Source organism: Panthera leo, chromosome D4 (genome assembly GCF_018350215.1).
Source record: "Panthera leo isolate Ple1 chromosome D4, P.leo_Ple1_pat1.1, whole genome shotgun sequence".
Taxonomy (NCBI): Eukaryota; Metazoa; Chordata; class Mammalia; order Carnivora; family Felidae; genus Panthera; species Panthera leo.
The window spans coordinates 3,777,203-3,803,865 of NC_056691.1; the positions used below are offsets into that span (position 1 = coordinate 3,777,203).

The window sequence follows — 26,663 nt, forward strand, 5'->3', positions numbered from 1 at the left end:
ATTGTTACCATCAAGGAAAATAACAAGAAAAGGAACACACACGACATGACCATCTTTCAGGAAACTGAACTCTGAGGCTTAGTGCTAACGTTTGATACCACAAGTCCGAAAAGAGATGGGAAACCTGGTGATAACCAGTTGCCTCCACGTGTACACACGTACACACACACACGCACAGCACACCCACGCATATGCACACGCTCACGCGTATGCACACGGACACACGCACACACACCACACGCACGCATATGCACACACTCACGTGTACGCACACGCACACACGGACACGGACACGCACACCACACCCACGCATATGCACACACTCACGTGTACACGCACGCACACCACACCCACGCATATGCACACACTCACATGTATGCACATGCACACATGCACACACACACACACACCTCACCCACACATGCACACACTCACGTGTACACACACGCACACACGGACACACGCACACACACCTCACCCACACATGCACACACTCACGTGTACACACACACACACATGGACACGCGCACGCACACCACACCCACGCATACGCACACACTCATGTGTACACGCACGCACACCACACCCACGCATATGCACACACTCACATGTACGCACATGCACACACGCACACACACCTCACCCACACATATGCACACTCACATGTACGTATGTGCACACGCATGCACACCTTACCCACACATATGCACACACACACACACCACACCCACACATGCACACACTCACGTACACACATACACGCATGTACACACACGCACACCACACACGTACGCACATTCACATGCATGCACGTACACATACACACATGACACACACGATCACACATGCACACAAACCTCTTTTGTCTTAGGGGTTGCTATGTGGGTCCAAGGCAGACTCCATCCCCTCGCCCCCACCGACCCCCTTTCTGTCCCCAGCAGCAGCTCTGTTTTGTGTCTTCACACGTAAAAACCCTGCAAGATTGCATCCAGAGGGAAAGGGCACTCATTTGCTTTAAATATCGTGACCATCCCTCATCCGATCCATTGGGAAACACTAACGCGCAGAGGTGATGGGCTGAGGCAGTGACGCAGGAACTCGCTCTCTGAGAATAACTTACACGTTGTTGGCAATCAGGGACCTGCCGGCCTGCTTCCCTTCCCCCCGGGGGGCCTGCTCCTGTGCTCCCCAGGACTCAGCGGGCCCTGCTCTGGCCTTTCTAGTCTTCCATTTGTAATCGTTAAAATTCCTCTCAATTATCACTCAAAGTGGCTTTTCTACCAACATCTTTGATCTCATTCATGTGCTCCAAGCCGTGGTTATTTATTCCACTGAACCGCCCCCCACCCCACACACACACCCGGTATCCGGCGGGCGTGTGCACCTGCTCTCCAGCCCTGCGTCACCCACAGCGTCTGCTGCTTCCCCTGCACAAACACATCGCTCTGATTGAGGAAATTCCCAAGTTGCTCTGGAATCTGAGCAACTCCTGGCCTGAGGGCATCATTATCTTTATGGCCTTTCCACCCAGCATCTGTCTCCCTTTGTTACAGTGTGCCCGTTCTTTGTGTGGCAGCAAAGCCCCCTCCCGCCTTGCACACATCAAAGGCGGAACAGCAGAGGGGGTTTCTGGGCCATAACGGGTTTCAAGGCCAGGTCAGGCACTGACTTCACAGTAATGAACAAAAGGGACTAAACAAAAGATTAATTGGGGAAGGTGCCAAGAGGCTGTCTGTGAAATAATGTGCTTTGAGGCCCGTCCAAAGTGGGGTCCCCTGGACCCCAGAACACCCTGAGCTCTGTGCTGGGACGAGGGTCGTTTTGCAAGGAAGCAGCCGGACCTAATATCAGCTGGTCGGCTGGCAGAGGCCCAGCAGCAGAGAAGAGCCAGGTACAAGGCAGAGAGCAAGTTGTTTCACAGCCACCCTCAGCGGCACTCACGTGGGTGTGGCCGGGCCGTGAGAGGTGGTTGCTTGGCTAAGAAAACAGTGCAGAGCCGGAAGCTTCCCCAGAGGTCGCACCGAGGGTCGCCATGGATGCCGTCGCCCTGAGCCTCTTTCTGCTGCCACAGTCCAGACACAGGATGGAGAAAGACAGGCCTCGAAGACGGATGAGTGTGAACCACCTGCCAGTCGCTAGGGCCCTGCCCAGGGAAGCTCCTGGTAACCACGGACTACGACGGGGAGTAGCACCGCACCCCAAAATAGCTTTGGAACAGTGGGTGCTGCCTGAGAAATACTCCCCCATGGTGCTGGTAAGTTTGAAAAACAAAAGGGAATGATGGTGAGGATAATGAGGGTAGAGTTGTCCGGGTGCAAAGCGACAGATGACATTTAGGGAAGAAAACAAATTTGAACCCTGCACCTGCTGTTTGGGGCAGAAGGTTTTGCCCACAAAACCCACCTATGTCAAGATGAATCGGGCCAGGAAATCCTTAATAATAACATTCACGGACACTTTGTCTTCAAACTGGAAACCAAGAAATGCAGGCGTTGCAATAGATCGAGCACTTTACGCACCATCCCGGGAAGAAGTCTCCCAGCTCGGCACGGATGTCGTAGGACAATCTTCCTTGGGTTCTGTGCTCCTCGCCCAGACCTATCCAGACCAGGGGGAGCATTTGGAGGGCACTGAGATGGAAGGAGACACATTTGGTGGGAGGAGGGAGGCTTTTGATGAAGCCACTGGAGGGAGGGGTGAGGCAAGGGGGAGGGCAATATTTCATCACAGCAGCACGGAATCGTCCAGAATTTAATCCTCATCTTCTAAGTGTTTTCAGTCATCTTCGTTGATTCTCAACCAAACCAAGGGCCTCTGCCCAGGCTGGTTCCACAGCCTCAGGGTACACGAGCCCTGCCTACGTACGGTCCCAGGCCAACTCGGCAAGTAACTGCACAAAGAGGAATAAAAGAGACTTAGCAGAGAAGAGGTGGAGGCCAGGGTGGGGTGTAGCTGTTGGGAGGGCTAAGGAGAGGCAAGAAGTCACAGGTCCCCGAGGAGAGGCTTCTCAGAAAACCGTGGCGTTATGAGATGTCCCACAACCTGCCATCTGCGACCTGGTGACCGGGGAGGGGAGCTGACATTGTGGGTTCTGGCCTGAGTCGGAGCCCGAAGGCAGCAGACTGATACACCAGCTGGAAGACGGGCAGGGAGGGGGTTCTCTCTTCCTCGGCTTTGTGTTTCCCTGAGGACTGGCTGAGCCCTGCCCACAGTGCAGAGGGCAATCTGCTTTACTCAGTGTGCACGTCCAAATGTCCGGACCCCAAAACACATCACAGACACGCCCCGAATCACATTTAACCAAATATCTGGGCACCCGGTGGCCCCAGTCGAGTTGATGATTAAAATTAAGCCCCACAGGGCAGGGGTGATACCCAAATAACAACAAAAACTTACCTACAAATTTACCCCCTAATGATACATGTGCTTGTATATACATGTATGGGTAGATAAATGAGTATAGGAATAGATGAAACGGTGTCATAATTTAATATAACACAATAAATCATTTTATCAATGGGAGTTGATTTACCATAAGAGTTTTCTGGCTTTTTGTTTTCTGAAATCGATTTACTGATGTCATCAAAATGCATCCTACTAGCAACTGACTGACCATTGACGGAGGTGATGGTAAGGTCAGTCACTACTGGCAAATGCAAAATAATTTTCCATGATTGTTTAAGTTTGAGGAGGATCTTTGTTACAGAAACGGTTCGGGGGTTGTCCAGAGCGCTTTAGAGGCCGAAGCAACATTGGAATACATTTCTGATAAAAGATTTCGAAAGGTAAATTCTTACTTCCATCCAGACCTAATGACGGATGCGGAACCTATTTTCCCAACGGGTGTGAGGAACCCCCCACGCCAATGGTGTGTGTGATGCTGCGGGTGAATGTGAACGCAGGGGCCTTTGACTGTGTTCTCAGACCGTCTGTGGGGCAGGTGGAGGTCTGGCTTCACGGATTTGTATATAGTTCAAGTGGCTGTTTGCGCCTCCTATCAGTGTGTCTTCAGTCGTAAGGAAAACTTAATTCTCTAATTGTGGTCCTTGATCGTAAGTGGTCCTGCAGAAGCTTCTTGCGAAGAGCACTCCATTCGGTGCGATGATGTCTACACTTCACCTCCGCTGCTAAGCCTGTGGGTATTTGCTGTGCAATGTCATAGCCCTTCTTCGAACTATGGATTCGAAACTCTTGGAAGAAACCCTGGGACTCCCCTGAATGCTTTAGCACAATTGTCCACGAGTATACTTCTGATCTGCAGTGGTTTCCTGGCAAAATCCACAGTCTGAGCCGGGAAGTGCCTGTTCCGGGTCCATGCTGCCCCTGTGAGGATCCCCTCCCTCTCCCAGGGTCTCTGCCGCTGTCTCAGTCGCCACCAACAAAGCAAGCCAGGATCCCAGCCCCAGGCTCTTGGGACGGCGGGACTGCCTCTGGCAAAACAAGGCAGAGCCACCCTCTGCCCACACACATCTCCAGATTTCACTTAAAAAGCACAAGTGCAGGGACACCTGGGTGGCTCAGTCGGTTAAGCGTCCGACTTTAGCTCAGGTCATGATCTTGCAGTTCGTGGGTTCGAGCCCCGCGTCGGGCTCTGTCCTGACAGCTCAGAGCCTGGAGCCTGCTGTGGATTTTCTCTCTCTGCCCCTCCACCGCTTGCTCTCTGTCTCTGTCTCTCTCTCTCTCAAAAATAAGTAAACATTAAAAAAAATAATAAAAAATAAAAATACAAGTGCAGAGAAAAATTATGAATTACATGAGGCTAATGGCAGGGGCACCTTAACCCAAAAGCCTCGGGACTGCCCTGCCAGGAGTGGCCTGCTGAATGCAAGCTGGGGAAAGCTGTCCCTGCCTCCACCGGTTGTATTCGGAGGGTGCCAGCTGGGCGCTGGAATATTTGAACATCCCTCTGGGGCGCCGTGTGGACACCTGCATGGCTCCTTCCTTGCAGGGAAAGGGCTGATTCCAGAGCTGCATCACCAGCCCCTTCTCTCCAACCGATGGACGTGCGGCTTCCTCATGCCGGCGGGACGGACTGGTACCCCGTTCTCATCCCAACACCTCGGCTCAGACATCGGCAGAGACACTCTCTCCATCACCGCTCGCTTTAATTGCTGTGCCTCTGCAGTCATTTTGCACACACTGTGGCCGAAACCCTGTACAGTGAGACCCTGCGTTTCTGACGGTGAGAAACTTTGACCGGGAGAATAGCCGTGGAAGGAAGGAGGGCGAGAAAAGGTTGATGTTTTAGGGCGACTCTGGGCCAGTCAGGGTTGCAAACATAAAATTATAAGCATGAATTATATTGATGCATGTGAATGTCTCCAGGGTAATTGTATCAATGCATCTTCGTGATGCATGCTCTGTCGCTGAAAAGTATCATTATACTTAATTAGAAACGAGATTAAACGAATTAGGTAAATGAATCTAGAAAATTGGAGACAGCCAAAAGAACTTCTTGGAACTGCCGGGTATGTGCACGACTCTTTGGAACGTATCTTCACGAAAACAAAGCCTTGGGTCCTGCCGTGGACACCGGTGCTTGAAGACCTTGTATGTGGGTGAGGGTGACCACACCGTCGGGGACCAGGACGGGGCTGAAGCAGTGAGCTCCGGGGTGCTGGCGGGCACACCTGGTGCTGGAGACTGGCTGACGATAACGTCCCTTCGCGGTAAGGTCCTGACCCTGCCCTCGGCATCGTGCCCCTGGGTTTGCGGTAACACGCACAAATTCTAGGCAGCACCCTAGGGAGGAAGATTTTGTGATCATAATCCTACATTTCTGAAAAGAAAAGAGAGATTTAGCCTTTTGCAGGAAATGATCGTTTCACACAGTCCTAAACCATGCATTTTCCCCCATCGCCTTAGTTTGAAAATAGTCGAACACAGAGAAGTGAAAAGAATTGCAGAGTGAATGCTTATGTAACCTCCACCCCGCCTCCACCATTAGCATTTACTACACTGGCTTTTGGGAGCACCTGTTCATCCACGCTTCTGTCTGTCTGTCCAGCCATCAGAACACCACGTTTCTTTTTTTTTTTTTTAATTTTTATTTTATTTAAAAAATTTTTTTAAATGTTTATTTTTGAGAGAGAGCGAGAGAGCGGGGGAGGGGCAGAGACAGAGGGAGACACAGAATCCGAAGCGGGCTCCAGGCTCTGAGCTGTCAGCACGGAGCCCGATGCGGGGCTCGAACCCACGAACTGTGAGATTATGACCTGAGCCCAAGTCAGACACTTCAGACACAGACCCACCCAGGCATCCGGTACACCACGTTTTTTTGGATGCATTTCCAAACAAGTTGCAGACCTCACTCCCCTTCACCCCTAAATCCTCTGGGGTTTCTGTCGTCACTGAGTTCACTATTTGTTGTCTGTTCTGTGTTATTTGCAGTAAAGGTTACATAGAATAAAAATCACAAATCTCAAGAGGACCTTTTAATGTTGCGACAAACGCATACACCTATATAATGCAAACCCCCATCCATAGGCAGATCTACATCCCTCTACATCCCTCTACATCCCTCCAGAAAGTTCCGTTGTGCTCTTTTCAGTGGCTTCCACCCCCACCAGCGGGGCCAAACTTCTCATTTTCACCACATTTTGATCGGTCCCTTTTCCTCTTTCTCATGCAATTGAATGAGAATTTTAAAGACTTTGCTTTTAGACCAGCAGACCTTCGGTATTCCATTGGATACTTTTTTATTGTCTCGTATTTCTGCCCAGTTTCCAGTGACCACACAGCAAATGTCTCCAGACAAACGTCAAGGCCGATCTTTGCTGTCCAGAGGAGAGAGTGCCGTTTCCAAAGGGAGGCAGATCCTGGCAGAAGGGAGCAGGGCTTCTCCCCTCCAGGTAGCCTGAAGGTTTAGGAGAGAAAAAAAACCAAAAAACAAAAAACTAGGCAAATGCATCTGTTGAACGCTCCCTGAGGGAAAATTCAAACAACTCTGTCTTTTCATTTATCTGTGACTCAACAGTATTTCCTTTCCCTCAGGGCGCAGGACAGCAGAGCCTTTTTCTTCCCTATTGTATTTCCAAGGAAGCATTTGCTACAGACAACCCAGCTGTTCTGCAGGCGGCACAATTTAATCAGCAAGAATGAGATGTTCCAGAATCCAGGGCTTCTGAGGCCTTGCCGCGTGAGAACAAAGATAGACTTCGCCGGGGTCATTTCCAGGGGGCCGCGCGGGCCAGACCGGGGCCCAGACACAGCGGCGAGATGGCACATGTGAGCCTCGCTTGCTCAGCCAAGTCACTGGAACTGGAACGTAATCCAAAACCGTTGGCCCAGAGCAGGGCTCACAGCCGTTAATCAATCCTTGCTCTGCCGTGAGGAACAAATATCAACTCACTTTTCAGGCCTTTATTCATCCATTCATTCCGAACACTTACTGCCTTTTATCCCCCCAATGATCTTTTCTCTTCCTTTCTGCTGTGATGGAAACCAGAAGCCTGTCCCCAATGATCTTTTCTCTTCCTTTCCGCCCTGATGGAAACGAGAAGCCTGGAGGTGACCCCCGGCGCCTTCCTCCGCCCCCGTGGCCAATCCCAGGCTGACTTCGGCAAGCTAACCTCCTTACCGTCTCTGGAATGTGCTTGTCTCTGCTCATTGGCGACAGAAATACCACTGAGTGTCCACGTGTCCCAGATGTCACTTGTGCTCAGCGATACTGTGGTGCCTGAAAAAGTATAGCCTTCTTGCCTCCACGGTGAGGATTTTCTGGGGAGGAGGGGAAAAAATGAGCCAAGAGAAACAACAAACACGTTGGAGCTTACATCATCCTAAGCGTTACGAGTAAAAAATTCAAAACCAAAGGGGTGCCTGGGGGGCTCAGTGGGTTAAGCACCTGACTCTTGATATCGGCTCAGGTCGGGATCTCACGGTTTGTGAGTTCGAGCCCCGCGTCAGGCTCTGGGCAGACAACACGCAGAAGGGCAGACCCTGGCAAGACGCCTTCCTGTCACCGAGCATCACTCCCCCAAATGGTCCACCAGGATGGGCTGCCGCTCAAAGTCTCGCCTCCTTCACGCTGAACTTTCTGAAATGCAAACTCTACCCTATCGGTTTGCCCGCCCTCCTGCCATTCCCATCAAAACACCCATGGCTCCCTATTGATGTTGCTGTTGGGGAAACGTGACATGGCAACAGGCAGCTAGATGGTGCGGGGCCGCCCTCGAGTTCCCTTCCAGCCATGTGCGACAGCACACCCTCCCACCCCGCGGGGCCTTCCACCGCGGTCCCACCCACCGAGCTTGCGCACTTCCTCCCAGTCAATTCTGTTTCCTCCTTCAGATTCCAAATTCCTCATCAGAACCTCAGGAAAGCCCCCTCCCCCTCCAGCCTACTTTTCAGAATCAAATGCCCCAATTACGTGTTTTCAGGGAACCATGGCCTCTTATTACAGGCCTTCTCGATCTGGCAATTCTCCATCTGATTTAGCTTTAGCTGATTAATGTTTGTCTATAGATTCTACGTTTATAAGTGGAGCGCCCCCGAAAGAGCACTCAAAACATCATTTTTTTTACATTGTTACACGGATTAATATAATCATAACTAACTCGCATGAATTTAAAAGTTGTCAGCACGGAGAAGACATTTCCAACCACGGGAATAAATGAGGTCGTTTTGGGAGATGACAGGCAGAGTCAGTCCTGGGCACGGGCGCTGTGGTTCCACATGGACAGAACCCGGAGGAAGAGACTCATCCAAGGACACAGAAGAGGACAAGCCAGAGACGCAGGGTGGAAAGAGAGCAGCGCCTCAGGCCAGGAACAGAGCTCTCCTCATCTGAAGTCCAGGATCAAGGTGCTGGCACAGGTAGTGTTTGGTGAGAGGCCCCTGGTGCCCAGAAGGCCATCTTCTCCCTGGGTCCTCAGGCGGTGGAAGAGGCAAGACCTCCCCGGGGTGTCTGTTATAAGGGCCCTGATCCCATCGGGGAGGTCTCCCCCCTCCTGACCTACGCACCTCCTGGCGGCCCCACCCACCTCATATCATCACATTGGGGTGAGGTTTCAACACAGGAGTTTGGTGGGGAGACAGTCTACAGCAGATAGCGCGCTGAGGTTGGAATCCATCCAGATCAACTCCATTTTAGGAAATACAGTATCAGAGGAAAATAACTTAAAACGAAAATCTAAGACTCACAGACACACACACAATGTTTGGGAAAAGTTCCTGGAAGACTTTCTAAGTTGTGTGTGTGTGTGTGTGTGTGTGTGTGTGTGTGTGTTTGGGACAAGGAGGTGACGAGCATCAGTAAATAATCCTCGAGTCTCTGAAATGTGTGCTCTATCCACTGCTCATAGAAGGTGTCGTTTTGTTTTGCCTTGTTTTACATTTTTTTTTTTTATGATTTTGCTACTGCCTTGTGTGGATAAAATACATGTTTTGCAAATGTAGCAAGTTATCTTAAGTAATTGGAGAAGAATTCTAAGATGGGGGGCCTGGGTGGCTCAGTCGGTTAAGTGTCTGACTTCGGCTCGGGTCATGATCTCACAGCTCGTAGGTTCGAGCCCCGCGTCGGGCTCCGCGCTGACGGCTCAGAGTCTGGAGCCTGCTTCCGATTCTGTGTCTCCCTCTCTCTCTGGCCCTCCCCCGTTCATGCTCTTTCTCTGTCTCAAAAATAAATAAGCATGGAAAAAGATTTACAGAAGAATTCTAAGACAGAACTGAATAAAAATCAGGTAAGTTAGTACATAGTAATCTTTATAAATTTTTTTAAGTTTATTTATTTTTGAGACAGAGAGAGACAGAGCATGAATGGGGGAGGGGCAGAGAGAGAGGGAGACAGAATCAGAAGCAGGCTCCAGGCTCTGAGCCATCAGCCCAGAGCCCGACGCGGGGCTCGAACTCACAGACCGCGAGATCATGACCTGAGCTGAAGTCGGACGCTTAACCGACTGAGTCACCCAGGTGCCCCAATAATCTTTAAAACCCAAAACAGACAGGATACACACAACACGACCCTTGGTAAACATTTCTGAAATAACTCTTATTTCCTGCAGAAAATGTTTTGTATTTAATGCAACGTGGAAAATCTAAGTTTTTCAAAAATAGGCCAACAGTTTTCATGACATAGCAGTTTGGTGTGTCGAAATAATATATCTCTGGCTTTGCTCCCAGCCTCCTTGAAGGAGCCTTACTGTCCCTGAGGTAGCTCTGGAAATCCCAAGGGCATACCCTCCAGACTCGTAGAGACTGGTCGTTACCTGCCAGTGACCAGTGAAGACCCCAGAGCCATCATTTCCCTGATGTTTGCCACCAGATCAGCATTTCTATCCGTCTGCCCCACCTCCCCATGCCCGGGGTTGTCTATAGCTCCCTGCACGGCTGCCCGCACCAATTTTGGGCTCTCAGTGTTCAGAAGGGTCTGATAAAAAGACCTTTTGTTCGCAATCACTCCTTCATCGGACTGATTGCACTGGAAACAACCTGGGCTCGGGTTGGAGAGCAATCTAAGCAAAAGATACCCTTTCAGTACCCCAAATGACAACCTCCAACCCGCACTTACCAAGGCAAATGACGAGACAACCCTCTTTGAAAGCAATTTCTCGGATAGTAAGGCCTTTCAAAAACAATTTTCTCTGCAAATCTGAGGCCGACAGCCCCTGCCGCGATTCTCATAGACCAGCACAACGTGAAATGGTAACACCGGCTTCAGTGGGAGGTGAGTCCCCCACACCAGCCCGTGATACATCAGTCAGCAACCAGGATTGGGTACAAACCTGACCAAAGCGGGTAGCTGGCTGAGACCCGTGGGAGGGGGGGTGGTGCTAAGCCTACTCTTTCCTCCCCTTTCTACAGCTCTCCCTGCTGGCCCGCCTAATGTATTACGACACGTTTGAACATAAACATAAACCAAGGCTGTATGCTATCGTACAATTTTGCATCTCTCCACACTCAGGCTGCCTTAGGTTGCCGGTAACTTATCCTCACGTTGTTAAAAGAAAAGACAAAGCTTTGAAAATTCCCTGAGCCGACAGAACTCATCTGGTCCTGCAAATAAAGCCGAATTTAGCTTCTCCGGCAAGGCTCGCTTGACCCGGGTCATTCCTTTGTGCCTCTGGAAGTCACAAGCAAAACTTCAACTGTTTCCCAAGGTACCTACATTGACCGGTTCCATAGTATTTCAGAAAATTCTAGCATTAGGACCAATCCCCGGGGAAGAACACACAGCCACTGCCTTCTCACCATACGAGCTGCTTTATAACAATCTACCCCCGAGCTCATGCCACGTTTGGGTTTGAGGGCTCCCGGTTGGCAAACTGCCTTTTTGGCGTGTGCCTGATAAACTTTTACTAATTGCTACTGCGGTGACTCACTGGTTTTAACTTCGGTCATTTCTCAACTTTTGACAACATTTACCACGTCGACTGGTTATTTTTTGGAAGCATCTGTGTGAAGATAATAGGCCTGCATCTTTGGTTGGGGGGGGGGGGCGGGGATAATGCCCTGAAAGCGAGCGTGTAGCAAAACAGAAATTGCAGAGAGAGGCAGAGAAGCGCTGTGTGTAGGTGAACCTTCCTACTGGAGCCCCAGAACTGTAATTACCCACAAACTAAAAGGTTTAGATGGAAAATTTTCCGATCACGTCTACAGAACCTCGAGGGCTAGAATATTCCGTAACACTTAAAGGTTTCGGTGAAAACGGTTCAGAAAAGAATACAGTTTTTTCTATCTATGTAACTAAGCGTAACCCCGTGGTGTGTCCCCCCCCCCACCCCCCCAATGTGAGTGTCGCTAAGCGTTAGGAAGAAGGTGAGACCAGAAGGCTCTGTTGTGGTTCAGCTTCTCCCGGGCAGAAGAACTGTGAGCGCATGTGAGCAGAAGATAAAGAGGAACCATTTGGATCTGAAGACGTGGCTGACGGGAGAGTGGCGTTCCTGGCTTGGGTACGTTGTGTCACAGCTACAGGAATTACACGTTGTGGCGTGCCTTTCTCCATTAGAAGAAACCTAACATTTCCCTAATGGGGAACAATTGCCTCAGAGAGGGCTCTGACGCCTTTCTTTGCACCGGGGGGCAGAGCCGCGCTCACCCTGTAATTACAGTGACACAACAAAGCTTGCCGAGGGTTGGCACGGCAGAGCCACCTTCCTCGTCACGCAGTCCTGAGAGCCAGGAGTTCTAGGAGGCACGCGGTCCTCTCCCCCAGGGGCTAATGTCGGTGTCCACGGCGTCACTTGCCGTGGCACTGGGGGTGAGGCTCCATCTCCGCGTCTTAAACTCACCTAACGAAACTCACCTAACTCAGCGAGCCCCGACCCGAAGGCCACCTCCGTCAGACTTTCCAGGCGGGGGCCCAGGCACCGGCGTGTGGACCCGCTTCCTTTCGCCGATGCGGGAAACGCTGAACAATCCCTGAGGTCCCCCCAGGTCTACACATCCATGGTGGTCTCAGCTAGTTGTTTCTGATGACGAGGAGCCTGAGTAGAGGGAGGAGCACCCAAGGAGCCTCCTCATTCCCCCAGTCCTCGGTTACAGTGAAATCTCCGAGGGGCCTAGGTCTACATGGGCTTTGAAATGGCGTCCAGACTCGCTATAGCCGCCCTCGACGAACCACTCACTTATGACTCTGACGGGCACGCTGTGATCCCAAGAGCGGCTCGGTCGGTCGGGGCGTATTTGCAGAGGACCTACCATTGACTTATTCAGAAAAGCTTCGTTGCTTATTCTGTCCCCTACATCACGTGTTCTTTTGCCAAATAAAACCACCTCGCACACAGCAGAGGGTTAAACCCTACAGATATAGTAAGACTGGGGCACCTGGGTGGCTCAGTCGGTTAAGAGTCCAAACACTTGACAAACTGGTGCGGTTAGCGAATTTCAAGAATTCATAATATTTGTTGGTAAATCTCTGCCCTTCCTTTTACGCTTTACCTCCGGGTCACTTGGGTTTAAAAATGTACGTGTCATGAAAGTGAGAGAAAACAAATCGAACAAAAGCGAGAGAAAAAGGAAGCCCTGGAAGTAGAAACCGTAACCCCCAAAAGTGACAGAAGTAAGGCCGGAGGGAAAAAGTTATTAGCTAGAAGAAACGCCCAGGCAAAGCTGTTGGTTATATTTAAAATATCTGCCTAAATCCAAACAAGTGTTGGGAAAAAAAAAAATTGAAAAGCAAAGACTAACTGGTCAAAGTTCACAAATACGAAAGAATCACATTCTATTAATATACCTGATTTGGGGACACCTGGGTGGCTCAGTCGGTTGAGCATCAGACTCTGGATTTTGGCCCAGGTCACGATCCTGGGGTTGTGGGATTGAGTCCCACATCCGGCTCTGAGCTGAGTGTGGATCCTCCTTGGGATTCTCATCTCTTTCCCTCTGCCCCTCTCCCCTCCTCATGCTCTTTCTCTCTCTCTCATATTAAAAATATATGGATAGATAGATAGATAGATAAATTTATAAAAAGGTAATACAAATTTGCTGACCTCATGACACAGTCTGGCTGGGGGAACAAGGAGGCCGCCTCGAAAGCAAGTAAAAGTTCATACAAGCTCACAACAGACACCTTGGAGGAGAATGTGGCTGAGTGTCAAATAGAAATATAATCACCAGGTGCCTTGAAGACGAAAACGTCCATCTGATCCCTGAAGTTGGGCAGGAGTGGGCGACACACAGAGAAAAGAAGACACAGTAAGACAGAGATCCTGCCCTTGCAAGAAAACATGGTAATTGATAAAAGTATGGATCATTTGTCCTGGAAAATTGAATTCGGCCCCGGGTTTTGCCAAAGGGGATGCGTTTCTGTTCTGCGTTTGTTCGCAGTGGAATTTCTCTGTCCTTGCACACACAAAATTCAAACGTGTGACAGCATGAATGTCAACAGCCCTGAGTACCTAGTAAGTGTGCGGAAATAATGCTTCATCCTGAGAGTTGAAGAATTCAACTCACCCACGTGATGAAGGAAACCATAACAAGTTTGCTCTATTCAAATAAGAAAGGGGACAGGCAGGGAGAATAAAGAAGAAGAAGAGGAAGACTAATAACAGTAATAAAGAATTGAAGAGGAGATATCTACCTAACGCATCACCAAAATGAAAATAAACTGGAGTAGGCAAGAGGAGACAGGGGCCTGGCAAATTGCATAACTAAGATACAGGAGAAGAGACAGACAGGTCAAAGGCCTTGTGAGCCCCTCAGGGTCCCTAAGTTGTTTATTGTGAGAAACTGGTGGTGATACACGCACACAGTCTACATTTTAATTATATGGAAACTTCTGGAAGGGACATACATCGTAAGTGAGTGGAACCCCGATTGGCAGTGGCAGACTTGACTTGAAGGGGTGCCGTGTCAAGACTTTATGTGTCTCCTGCCCTAAAAGAAGTGTGGGAAGAAGGAGAGGGTCACCCAGGGCAGGCAAGCCACCGAAATCTAACAAGATCTGCACGCAGTCATGGAGGGATATCTGGAAATTTCAACATCCTAGGAATTGGAAGAACCAAAACTTGGGAGGCAGGCTCCAAGTAAGGGCAGCAAGGAGGCCTCTGGTGTCTCCGTCCTTTGTCGTTATTGATACGCAAAGGGTGGCCTCCCAATGGGTGGCCCAGCCCCCTGAGTATCAGCCCCACCCCAGGTGCACACCTTTTCCTTGTTAACGGAGGTGTTATTCACAAGGGGGAAAACGCTTCCTGGTGAACGTAACATACTGTGCCCGACTCCACTTGGACAGTGTATTAAATACACCCAATGTGATAAGGTTATAAGGAAACAGGCTTATCACTGGTTTTCAGGATAATGATCTTTATGGGTGGCGTCTCTGTATCTATATATCGTATATGTGTGTGTATGTGTGTGAATATAGAATCATATGCTTTTCCACCGTTCTGGTAAGTGATCTTTTTACTTTTTTTTTTTTTTGGTTTCAATTTTGTTTACATCATGCAAGAGAGGTATGTGTATTGTTTTTTAAAGATTATTTATTTATTTATTATTATTATTATTATTATTATTTATCTCTGCACCCAACATGAGGTTTGAACTCACGACCCCAAGATCAAGGGTCGCACGCTCTACCGACTGAGCCTTGGTCATTTTCTTCCTTCTAACTCAGAAAATCATTTAATGCCAGTTCAAATGCCCGGCTCTAACAGAGTGTGCCATTTTAAGGAAAAGGACCCCCTCAGTCTTCCAAAGGACCCACGCCAGGGAGGGATTGCAGGGGACACAGGAAGCGGGCTTGCGCCTTTGGGTTGAGAAGCCCGGGGCCCTGGGTGCCCTGGAGAGGGACCTGGGAGAGGCCCGGGCTGTTGGGCCACCGATGCCTGGCCCGTGGGGGCCACAGAACTGGAGGAAGGCCTGAGCTGCAACCTCTAAGCGTGGGGTCTGCAGGACAGAGCCGGCTGCCGCCCGGGTCCGGGGTTTCTCTGGGGAACCATCTCTCCTGAAAGGAAGAAAAAGAAAAAAAGCACGGATCTGTAAGATTCCTAGATTTTCCTGATGCACTTCTCTGTGGCCCACTTCAGGCTGCTGCTAGTTGTACGATAGGAAGGAATCGGCCCTCGCCGGCAGGTGCCCACCGGCCACACCACCAGTGTCAAGGCTACAGAGGCACTGCCACTGTTCATTCTTTGTTTTGCGGCTGGCAACCCCCGTATATTTGTAAGTGGAAGAAATCAGCATCATTCCCGTCACTCGGCGACTGACGTGATTCTGGTAAAGGTAATGTCTCAAGGGGTCGTGGCTCACAGCTGTTTTCCGCCAGCCTGCCTGCTTCCTTTACTAAGGGGCCCCGGGAAAGATCCCCTTCTACGCCCATCCTTCCCACCTTTGCATTCCGAGGTCATCTTAAAACGAGGGAACTGGGTACCCTTACGTATTGAACAGAACTCATAAGACCACGAGGACATCCGGATTTCCGCTCACGATCTGCCCGCAAATGCGTGCTTGTCTTCCAAGGGTTAAGCGTTTTCAGCCGTGAATTGGTGTTGGTAACAACCTGCCTCGTAGGACTGCCGTCAGAATTCAGAAGGCCACGGTGCATGAGCACAATCTGCACAATAGGAAGTACTCTTCAAATATCACTCAATAGCAGCGTCACACGAGGGCTCGGGAATCTCTAGGGAGGGCTTCGTGAGCCAGGCGGCCGCGGGAGTCAGGGGGACGGTCCTGACACCCCGTCCGTACAGCAGCCATGTTGCCGTCGCTGGATGACTTCTCTGGAGTGACGGGCAAGGTCTGATGAGCTTCAGAGGGGCTAGACCCCCCGGGGCATTCCCTTCGCAGCCCTGCTGTGTCCAGAGAGCCCCTCATCAAGAAAAGCCAAGCCACGCAATTACAAGGACAGCAAACGAAACGGCAAACTCTCTTTACGTAGCTGATTCAGATCCTAAAAGACACACAGCTTTGTGTGTGCGTTTGTGAGTAGACACACGCTCGCGAATAAACGTACACGTACGTGGGCACACAAATATGTGATCTGGAGACACGTACCTTGCTAAAATAAAAACGTGAAGGCAGTGGGGCGTCTGGGTGGCTCCGTCGGTTAAGCGTCCCACTTCGGCTCAGGTCACGATCTCACGGTTCCTGAGTTCGAGCCCCGCGTCGGGCTCTGTGCTGACAGCTCGGAGCCTGGAGCCTGTGTCGGATTCTGTGTCTCCCTCTCTCTGACCCTCCCCCCGTTCATGCTCCGTCTCTCAAAAATAAACATTAAAAAAATGGGAAGGCAGAAAAAAATGAAAAAGATAAACATGTTAAGGCAGCATTCTAAAAAAAACTCCGGTCATTCAGAATGTCAGACAGGGATCTTCAACAATATTTCTAAGTATTTGGGGACAAAACTATTAATGGGGGGTGACTGGGCTGAGCCTATATTTTGGAATGAGGACTTATAAATGCGCTGTGCTCGAAGGCTAAAAGACGCATTGGTGTGTATAAAACAAATGTACTCTTCTGCCGTTTACTGGCGTTAGCTTTGTCTGCCTCCCTAAAGGCTGGGTGGCACGTGTGACGCTTGAGCTGAGTGTCATCAGAGAAGAGCTCCGTCCCTGCACCACTGGCATCCTCCGGGTTTAATGTCAAGAAGCCATCTCGTGTCCGCGTGAGTCCGCAGTGTGCATGGTGCTTCATGATATCAAGGCTCTCACATCTGTTCTAATTCCGTCTCGGTAGCTCCCTTGGCAATTCCTAAAGGTCCATGCTTTACGTGAAAAGCAGTCCCCAAAGTATTATAGGGCGCCGGTCAAGGACGACAGGGTCAGGCGGGCTGTCGGAGCCAGGGCCCTGCCAAGGGTTCCGCGGTCAACCCCACGTTGTCAGGAGGCCACGGGCACGCAGGAACCCGCGTGGGGATCAAAGCGTCAGACAAGGACCACAGCTGCTGGCTGAGGCTCCCGCTGACCGAGAGCCCGGCCTTTCCTGCTGCAAGTGGCAGTGTTGGGCTGCGTCCCCAGAGGGCTCGCACTTTGGCCTGGGTCACAGGTTCTGGGTTCCTCGGGAGAGGAGGTACATTAAGCCCACCTCGTCACTGGCCTCCCAGCTCCGCGGAAAACCCTCTGCCGTGAGGGACCCCGCTTCTTCCCCACTGCTACGTCGCACACGGCCGTCGGCCGGGGAGGCGGTTTTCTGTGCCCGCCTGCTGCTTTTCAAAGTGGCCCACGAGCAGCCGCCAAGTTTGCGCTCAGTTGCTGTCCACGCATCCAACCACCCTGTGGGCACAAATCTGTGCCTTTGCAGCCAGCAGCAGCAACTGCGTTAGAGACGGGAGCCCAAGAGGGCGCCGCAGGGGAGCGGGAGGCCCTCCCTTACTCACCAGCAGGCTCTGGGGACAGCAGAGAACACACGGGACCACCGCACCCGGACATTCCTGGAGCGCCGTCCCGGGGCCGGAGGCCATCCTCCAGCAGGACAGAACGCTCAGGGGGAACTGCCCGTGCTGGGCACCAGCATGCCCAGGGGCTGGGGACAAGACACCCATGGGGGCAGCTGTGGCCTTGAGCCCACCTCCTCCCGCTGCACAGCGCTGGGGTTCAGGGGCTGTACTGCTTCTTAGCCCACCCCCGCTGTGCTGGGGCCACAAGCGAGCTCTCCAGCGCCCTGCCTGTTCCGTCCCCTCCTCCCGCCTCCCCCAAAGCTCCCTGATGACCCTCGGTGTGGACATTTTACAATTACTCTTGTAAAATGACATTTGCTTAAGCTTTATGCGTTTTTCTCTTTAGATGTAAATAACATCCCGGTTCTAACCCTGGCAGATTCTTGCTCTGAGGCGAAAGACGTGTGCTCCGTTAAAACGGAGAGCCCTGTAGGGTTTCTCTCAAGAACCCGCATTAAGTAATGAAAAGTGCTTTTCCCCAGAACTCTTCCAGCCCCTTCAATCCTAGAAGTCAAGAGCTATAAAGGTATGTAGAGGGCGCCTGGGTGGCTCAGTCGGTTGAGCGCCCGACTGTGGCTCAGGTCATGATCTCGCAGTCTGTGAGTTCGAGCCCCGCGTCAGACTCTGTGCTGACGGCTCAGAGCCTGGAGCCTGTTTCAGATTCTGTGTCTCCCTCTCTCTCTGCCCCTCCCCCGTTCATGCTCTGTCTCTCTCTGTCTCAAAAATAAACGTTAAAAATTTTTTTTTTAATAAATAAAGGTATGTAGAAAGACAAAAGCACTTCGTTCGGCTACGTGAAATGGAACTTTTTGAAAAGTTACACCAACATGTTTTTAAAAGGACATGAGGGGCTTTAAATAACTTCTTTGCTGATGTCGACAGCGGCCGCAGCCCTCCCTGCCACCATTCAGTCTTCTCAGGAAACAGAAACTGCCCGCCTTTCTCTGCACGGGTAACAGAGGAACACCGCTGACATCTTTAGCATTTGTTACATTTAAGAGATGGTTGTGTTATGCCCAGAATTCGTGATCCCCAAAGACCACTAGGGAGCCGAGTCCGATGCAAAAGCAAAAGAACCTTTATTCGAGCTAGCTCGAGCTCAATCCCCTACCTGCACCGACGCAGCGGTGAGATACCAGGGAGAGAGAGCGAGTTTCAAAAGCACAAAGGTTTTATTGGGGCCTAGGGGCAGTTGGTGAGGTAATGGCTGTGGCCTCAGCAGATTGGCTGGGGAGGCTGGGGAAGGGTCGGGAGTCCTGTTAGGCAGGTCGCCAGCGTGTTCTGATTGGGAAGTTTGAACGGGTGAGCAGGAGGTTACTCAAGGGGAGGAGGAGTGGTCAAGGTGAAGAACACAGAACAAGATGAAGTCAGCGGGCGTAGGCCCGCCCTTTCATTCCCCCCTTGCCATGTAGCTTACGGACCCAATCATGGGACCGGCTGCATTTATGGTGACAAGGGGAACAGAGTTTGGAGGTTTATGCAAAGTTCTGGGAACCAAGTGTCCCTGGGGTGGCTCTGGGAGGTCTGATTAAATATTGTCCCTGAGCTGGTGTCTATGATCTGCCAGGTGATGTTTTGGGGGGCGTGGGGACTCCCGGCAGTATGAGCAATGACAAGCAGAGTTAACAGAGTTACCAATATTAGGTGGGTCGAATGCGCTGTAGCTTGAGCTTGAGCAGGTTGTGTTGGTCCCAAATGACAGCCCATCGCGTGACGGAGTCCTTCCAGATCGTGGAGGGGTCCTCTGGCCGAACGTGGGTGTGATGGACCCAGGTCGCGATGCCGTCTACTTTGAGACCGGTGGGGGTTGTCAGCACCACGATGTAGGGTCCCTTCCAGCGCGGCTCGAGGGTCTCTCGGCGGTGCCTCTTGACGTAGACCCAGTCTCCCAGCCTGTACTGATGAGGTGTCGGGGTCGGGCCAGCCTCATAGATGGCACAGAGGCGCGGCCAAATGTCCTCGTGCGCCCTCTGGAGCCCTCTCAAGGAAAGAAAAAGTTCTTGATCTTTAAACTCTGCAAGAAGTTCAGCTCGAAGGCTGGGAATAACAGGGGGTGGCCTGCCAAACATGATCTCGTAGGGAGTAAAACCCAAGGTGTAAGGAGTGTTTCTAACCCGGTAAAGGGCGTACGGTAGGAGAGTCACCCAGTCCCCGCCAGTCTCCATGGTTAATTTGGTAAGGGTCTCTTTTAGGGTTCTATTCATTCTTTCTACCTGTCCTGAGCTCTGGGGCCTATAAGCACAATGTAATTTCCAGTTTGCCCCCACCGCCTTGGCTACTGCCTGTGTTACCTGAGAGATAAAAGCTGGTCCATTGTCTGATCCTACCATGGCAGGAAAACCATACCTGGGTAAGATGTCTTCTAGTAGCTTCTTAGCCACCGTCTGAGCCGTTTCATGCTTGGTTGGGTATGCCTCCACCCAGCCAGAGAAGGTGTCTGTAAATACTAAAAGATATTTATAACCATACTTTCCTGGTTTGACTTCAGTGAAGTCGACTTCCCATTGGGCTCCCGGTCTGGTGCCTCTGAGCCTGGTTCCTTTTTTATTTGATGTGGCTTTCGCGTTGGTGAGTTGGCAGGTCTTGCAGGCAGATACAACTTGCTCTATTTTGGTGTCCTGTTGGTGAATCTTGATTCCGGCATGTCGGATTAAGTCTTTTAATTTTCGGGCCCCCATGTGAGTAGACCGATGCATGTGCTCTAATATTGAGACTCCGAGCCGGTCTGGCAGCACGAGCTCCTTGTTAGGTGTATACCACCATCCCTTTATCTCCTGGGCCATGGGGAGTTTCTTGATCTGCTGTAACTCCTCCTGGGAGTATTTGGGCTGGTCTGGTAAAACTGGGTCTCCCGGGTCTGGTAGTTGTATGGTCATGGTGGGGACTGGAGTAAGGGCTACTGCCTTGGCTGCCTGGTCAGCCTTTCGATTACCTCTAGCTACTGGGTTATCAGCTTTTTGGTGCCCTTGGCAGTGGATAATGGCTAGCTTGGCAGGAAGCCATAAGGCCGTAAGCAGGTTAAGTATCTCCTGCTTATTTTTTATAGTCCGTCCTTCTGCCGTCAGTAACCCCCTCTCTTGATAAATTGCCCCATGAATATGAGCTGTGGCAAATGCATAACGGCTGTCTGTGTAGATGTTAAGCCGTTTTCCAGCTCCCAGCATCAGCGCCTTGGTGAGGGCTATGAGCTCCGCTCGCTGGGCTGACGTTCCGGAGGGTAGAGCCTCCGCCCATATGGTGTCCATTTCGGTGACCACCGCTGCACCCGCATACCTGTGTCCATCTCGCACAAAGCTGCTGCCATCAGTGAACGAAGTAGCCTCGGCATCGGGGAGGGGCTGGTCGGTCAGGTCCATCCGGAATCCATGTACTTGTTCCAGGATTCCCGCACAGTCATGTAGTGGAGCACCTAGGTCAGGGTCGGGCAGCAGGGTTGCAGGATTGAGGGCTGCACTGGGGTGGAACCGCACTCGTGGAGGGTTGAGTAGGAGGCTCTGGTAATGAGTCACACGTGTATTGCTCATCCATCTATCAGGAGGTTGTTTCAGGACCCCTTCAATGGCGTGTGGGGTTGTGATCCAGATCTCCTGTCCTAGGGTCAGTTTGTCTGCATCCTTGACTAGGAGTGCTGTCGCCGCAATAATTCTTAGGCATGGCGGCCAGCCGGCAGCCACTGGGTCTAGTTTCTTAGACAGGTAAGCCACTGGGCAGTTCCAGGGGCCTAAGGCTTGAGTTAGAACCCCTTTTGCTATTCCCTTATGTTCGTCTACAAAGAGGTGGAAGGGTTTCATAATGTCTGGTAGGCCCAGGGCTGGGGCACTTAGGAGGGCCTTTTTTAACTGATTAAAGGCAATTTCTTCTTTTTCAGTCCATTTAAATGTTTTCCCCTCTTTGGTAGCTTCATATAGGGGCCTGGCGATCTCAGCAAAACCTGGAACCCAGAGGCGGCAGTAGCCGGCTGATCCTAGGAATTCCCTCACTTCTCTTCGGGAGGTGGGAGTAGGGATCTTTAGGACAGTTTCTTTTCTGGCATCTGATAACCGCCGCTGTCCGCCCTCCAGGATATATCCCAGGTAACTTACCCTCTCCCTGCATATCTGAGCCTTCTTCGCGGATGCCCGGTACCCTAAAGCCCCCAGGGTAGCCAGCAGGTCCTGGGTCCCTCGCTCACAGTCTTTGGCCGTGTCAGCAGCAATCAGGATGTCATCTACGTACTGTAGGAGGGTGAGGCCAGGGTGCTCCCTTCTGTACTCACCCAGGTCCTCGTGTAGTGCCTCGTCGAAGATGGTGGGTGAATTTTTGAATCCCTGAGGTAGCCGTGTCCAGGTGAGTTGCCCACTGTAGCCCTCCTCCGGATCATGCCACTCGAAGGCGAACAGGGGTTGGCTCTGGGGTGCCAGCGGCAGACTGAAGAAGGCGTCCTTTAAATCTAGTACAGTATACCAGACCCTGGAGGGCGCCAAGGAGCTCAAGAGAGTATATGGGTTGGGAACAGTTGGGTGTATGTCCGCGACCCTCTTATTTACTTCCCGGAGGTCTTGTACCGGTCGGTAGTCATTTGTGTGAGGCTTTTTGACCGGCAATAAGGGGGTGTTCCAGGCAGACTGGCAAGGAACTAGTACCCCTAGGCTTCGTAGTCTCCGGATGTGTGGCTGGATCCCCTTCCGGGCCTCCTGTGACATGGGGTATTGTTTGATCCTTACCGGACTCTCTCCTGGCTTGAGCTCTACCAGGACTGGGGTCCTATGAGCGGCTAGTCCCATCCCCCCCCCAGTCTCTGCCCAAACCGAGGGGAATTCTTGTAGCCATCTGTCTATATTATCCTCTCTCGGGAGCGCCTCCTGGTGGAGGAGGTATTCATCCTCCAGTTTCATGGTCAGGACCTGGATGGGGTGGCCCTTGCGATCGGTGACCTGAGGCCCCCTTGTCTGAAAGTTATCTGAGCTCCAATCTTGGTCAGTAAGTCCCGTCCTAACAGCGGGTAGGGGCATTCTGGTATTACCATAAAGGAGTGGGATACCCGGCCCGTTCCCAAATCTACTGTTCTTCGGGTAGTCCATGAATACTGGCTCATACCAGTTGCCCCTTGTACCCAGGACTTCTTGCTGGCTAGTTTTCCTTGTGGGGTGCGGAGGACCGAATGTTGTGCTCCGGTGTCGACAAGGAAGTCAACAGGGGTCCCCTCCACTTTAAGAGTTACCCTGGGTTCGGGGAGAGGGTCCGAACCCCGACTCCCCTAATCACTTAGTTCATCTAGCTCTAGGACTTTTACTCGATCAGTCTTGCTTCCTTTCCCACCGGCCCTTTTCAGACAATCTCGGGCCCAATGCCCTATCTCCTTGCAGTATGCGCACTGATCCTTCTGCAGCCTCTGCTTCCCCCCCTTGGCGGTTCTTTTACCTTTTCTTGCGTCGTCTGCCAGCTGCCAGAGACGGCGGTCTCGTTCCTCAGGGGAGTCAGCAGTGGTAGCTAGTAGTATTCTCGCCAGGTCTCGAGTCTGCTTACTGCTGGCAGCCGCCATGGCGCGAGCCTGCTTGTCCTCAGGAAGCTCCCGGTTATTATATACCTTTTCGGCTACCACCAGTAAGTCCTGCAGACTTTTTTCTCCTAGTCTATCTATTTTCTGTAATTTTCTCCTAATGTCTATGGCCGATTGGTTTACAAAGGCTATGATAACAGCTGCCTTGCTTTCCGGAGCCTCTGGATCCATGGGGGTATAGGTACAGAATGCCTCCATGATCCATCCTAAAAAGGCAGCCGGAGATTCATCTTTTCCCTGTTGTACATTTCCTACCTTGGCCAAATTGGTTGGCTTTCTAGCAGCCATTCGGAGACCCCCCATTAGAGTCTGGCGGTAGACCCGGAGCCTCTCCTTACCTTCTGCCGTGTTGAAATCCCACTGGGGCCGAGTTAAGGGGAAGGAGGCATCTATCTGAGCCTGGTTGGTGGTGGGATTCCCATCTGCACCCGGAACTAGTTTTCGGGCCTGATTGAGGATTCTTTCTCTTTCTTCAGTCGTGAACAGGACCTGCAAAAGCTGCTGGCAATCATCCCACGTGGGCTGATGGGTAAAAAGAACAGAGTCTAATAAATCAATAAGCCCTGCCGGTTTCTCGGAAAACTTAGGATTCTGAGCTTTCCAATTGTAGAGGTCACTAGTGGCGAAAGGCCAATAGTGATGGGGCTGATTCCCCTCTGCGTCTGGGGGTCCGGTGGCTCGCAGGGGCAGAATAGTGGAGTCGGCGGCGGAGGCGGATTGCTCCCTCTGAGCCCTTTGTCTGGTGAAGGGCGGGCTTCCCACTGGAGCGTTTCCGCCTCCCGCTCTCGGAACAGCGTCTGCCTCCCCCGGAGGGGGAGGATGGTGTTCTTCCAGCATCCTAGAGGGGTTATACGAGGGAGGAAAAATTAATTCTTCTTCAGTACCCCCCTGTTAGACAGGGTAGAGGGGTGCTGAAGGCTGGATAAGACTTTTCTTCTTCTTTGTCCCCTGCAAAGCAAGAATGGGTTTTGGCTCTGGAGGGAGCGGGGCTAGGAAGGGTTTAAGCCAAGAGGGTGGGTCTTCCACAAGGTCCTGCCAAGTGATAATGTAAGGGAGCTGATCAAGATGGCCCGTCTTAGGCTGAGAGATGATACTCCTGACTCGGTGGATGGTAGGGAGGTCGAAGGTCCCCTCTGGTGGCCATCCGACATTGAAAGTTGGCCACTCGCTAGAACAAAAAAACTGCCACCGACCCTTTCAGACTTCCACACTGAGGTTGTTAGCTCTTCCCCTCACATCCTTAAAGTGATCAATCATAATACTTAGAGGAGTAGTCTGAGTCTGTCCCATAACGTCCGTCCAGTAAGTCCACAGAACAAAACAGAGAAACACAAAAACAGACAAACAGAGGGCCCCTAGAAAATCTTCCAACTCCATGGAAGCAAAACTGAAAGCTAGCTTAGACATTTGAGGGGATTCCACGTCCCTCCAAAACCGATGAGGGGATTCCACGTCCCTCCAAAGACGACGGCCTCACGCCGACCAGCGGGAGCGACCCGCCTCGTCTCAGACCTTTGAGGGGATTCCACGTCCCTCCAGAAGGGAGAATCGGAACGTCTTCCGAAACTCCCGGCCCGTGGTCCTCCAGTGCGTCCACTTAGACCGCGTCGGGCACTACCAGAACTCCAGAAGTGAGCTCACACAGAAAAGACAGAACAAACAAACAGACACTAACCGTGGCCAGTCAGGATCTCCGGGTCGGGGGTCCCTCAGGGGTCTTGGGGATCCCGGGCCGAGCCCCCAAATGTTATGCCCAGAATTCGTGATCCCCAAAGACCACTAGGGAGCCGAGTCCGATGCAAAAGCAAAAGAACCTTTATTCGAGCTAGCTCGAGCTCAATCCCCTACCTGCACCGATGCAGCGGTGAGATACCAGGGAGAGAGAGCGAGTTTCAAAAGCACAAAGGTTTTATTGGGGCCTAGGGGCAGTTGGTGAGGTAATGGCTGTGGCCTCAGCAGATTGGCTGGGGAGGCTGGGGAAGGGTCGGGAGTCCTGTTAGGCAGGTCGCCAGCGTGTTCTGATTGGGAAGTTTGAACGGGTGAGCAGGAGGTTACTCAAGGGGAGGAGGAGTGGTCAAGGTGAAGAACACAGAACAAGATGAAGTCAGCGGGCGTAGGCCCGCCCTTTCAGTTGAAAGAGTGTTCCTGGGCGGACGCGCAGGGCATAGGAAGCTTACGAAAGAAACTGAAGAAGACACAAAACAACGGAAGAACATTCCGTGCTCATGGGTTGGAAGAACAAATATCGCTAAAATGTCGATACTACCCAAAGCAATCAACACATTTAACGCAACCCCTACCAAAGTAGCACCAACATTCTTTGCAGAGCTAGAACAAACAATCCTAAAATTTGCATGGAACCACAAAAGGGCCCCAGTAGCCAAAGTAATGTTGAAAAAGAAAACCAAAGCTGGAGGCATCACAATCCCAGACTTTAGCCTCTACTACAAAGCTGTCATCATCAAGACCACATGGTATTGGCACAAAAACAGACACGTAGACCAATGGAATAAAATAGAGACTCCAGAACTGGACCCGCAAACGTATGGCCAACTAATCTTCAACAAAGCAGGAAAGAGTACTTAATGGAAAAAAGACAGTCTCTTTAGCAAATGAGGCTGGGAGAACTGGACAGCAACATGCAGAAGAATGAACCTGGACCACTTTCTTACCCCAGACACAACAACAAACTCAAAATGGATGAAAGACCTCAAATGTGAGACATCAGAACCCTGCAGAAGAAAAGAGGCAGCAGTCCCTTTGACCTTGGCCGCAGCAACTTCTTACCTGAGGCCAGGGAAATAAAAGCAAAAATGAACTATTGGAACCCCATCAAGACGCAAAGCTTCTGCAGAGTGAAGGAAACAAAATTAAAGGAATGAAAATCCCCCATTATGCTCTCCTCACCCCACCCTCATTTCCTCGGGCCTCAGAAAAGCATCTGGAACTTGGGAGTCGGAGGGAAAAGCATGAAGGAAGCCGGGTCAGCGGTCGCCAGCCCGACGCCCCGCCTGGCTGTGACCAGAAAGTCGCATCCTGACTACACGGCCCCGGAGGCAGGCAGGAGACGCAGGAGAACACAGCAAAGGGGAGACTGGATCCCAGGAACTTCGTACCTGAGGAAGTGAAACGAGTCCCCTGCCCGGCTTCAGCCTGGAGAGCAGTCTCATGAGAGCAAAGATTCGGTGAACGAGAGGGTTTGCGGGCCATGCGACAATTTACAGAATGACCTTCCAAGGATCACGGGGAGCTACGGAGACACGCTGACCACCAGCATTTAAAATCGCAAAGGGCAAACCGAACATTCCTGGGAAT

General features: G+C 51.4%; 1 long non-coding RNA gene across 1 annotated transcript; it reads right to left on the reverse strand.

Annotated features, from left to right (window-relative positions):
• Positions 1–6,226: 6,226 nt before the first annotated feature.
• LOC122205525 lies at positions 6,227–11,093 on the reverse strand. Its single transcript, XR_006196116.1, has 3 exons — positions 10,511–11,093; positions 7,580–7,719; positions 6,227–7,485 (listed from the first exon to the last, which is right to left on the reverse strand). It is a non-coding gene; the product is annotated as an uncharacterized LOC122205525 (long non-coding RNA).
• Between the last annotated feature and the right edge of the window lie 15,570 nt (positions 11,094–26,663).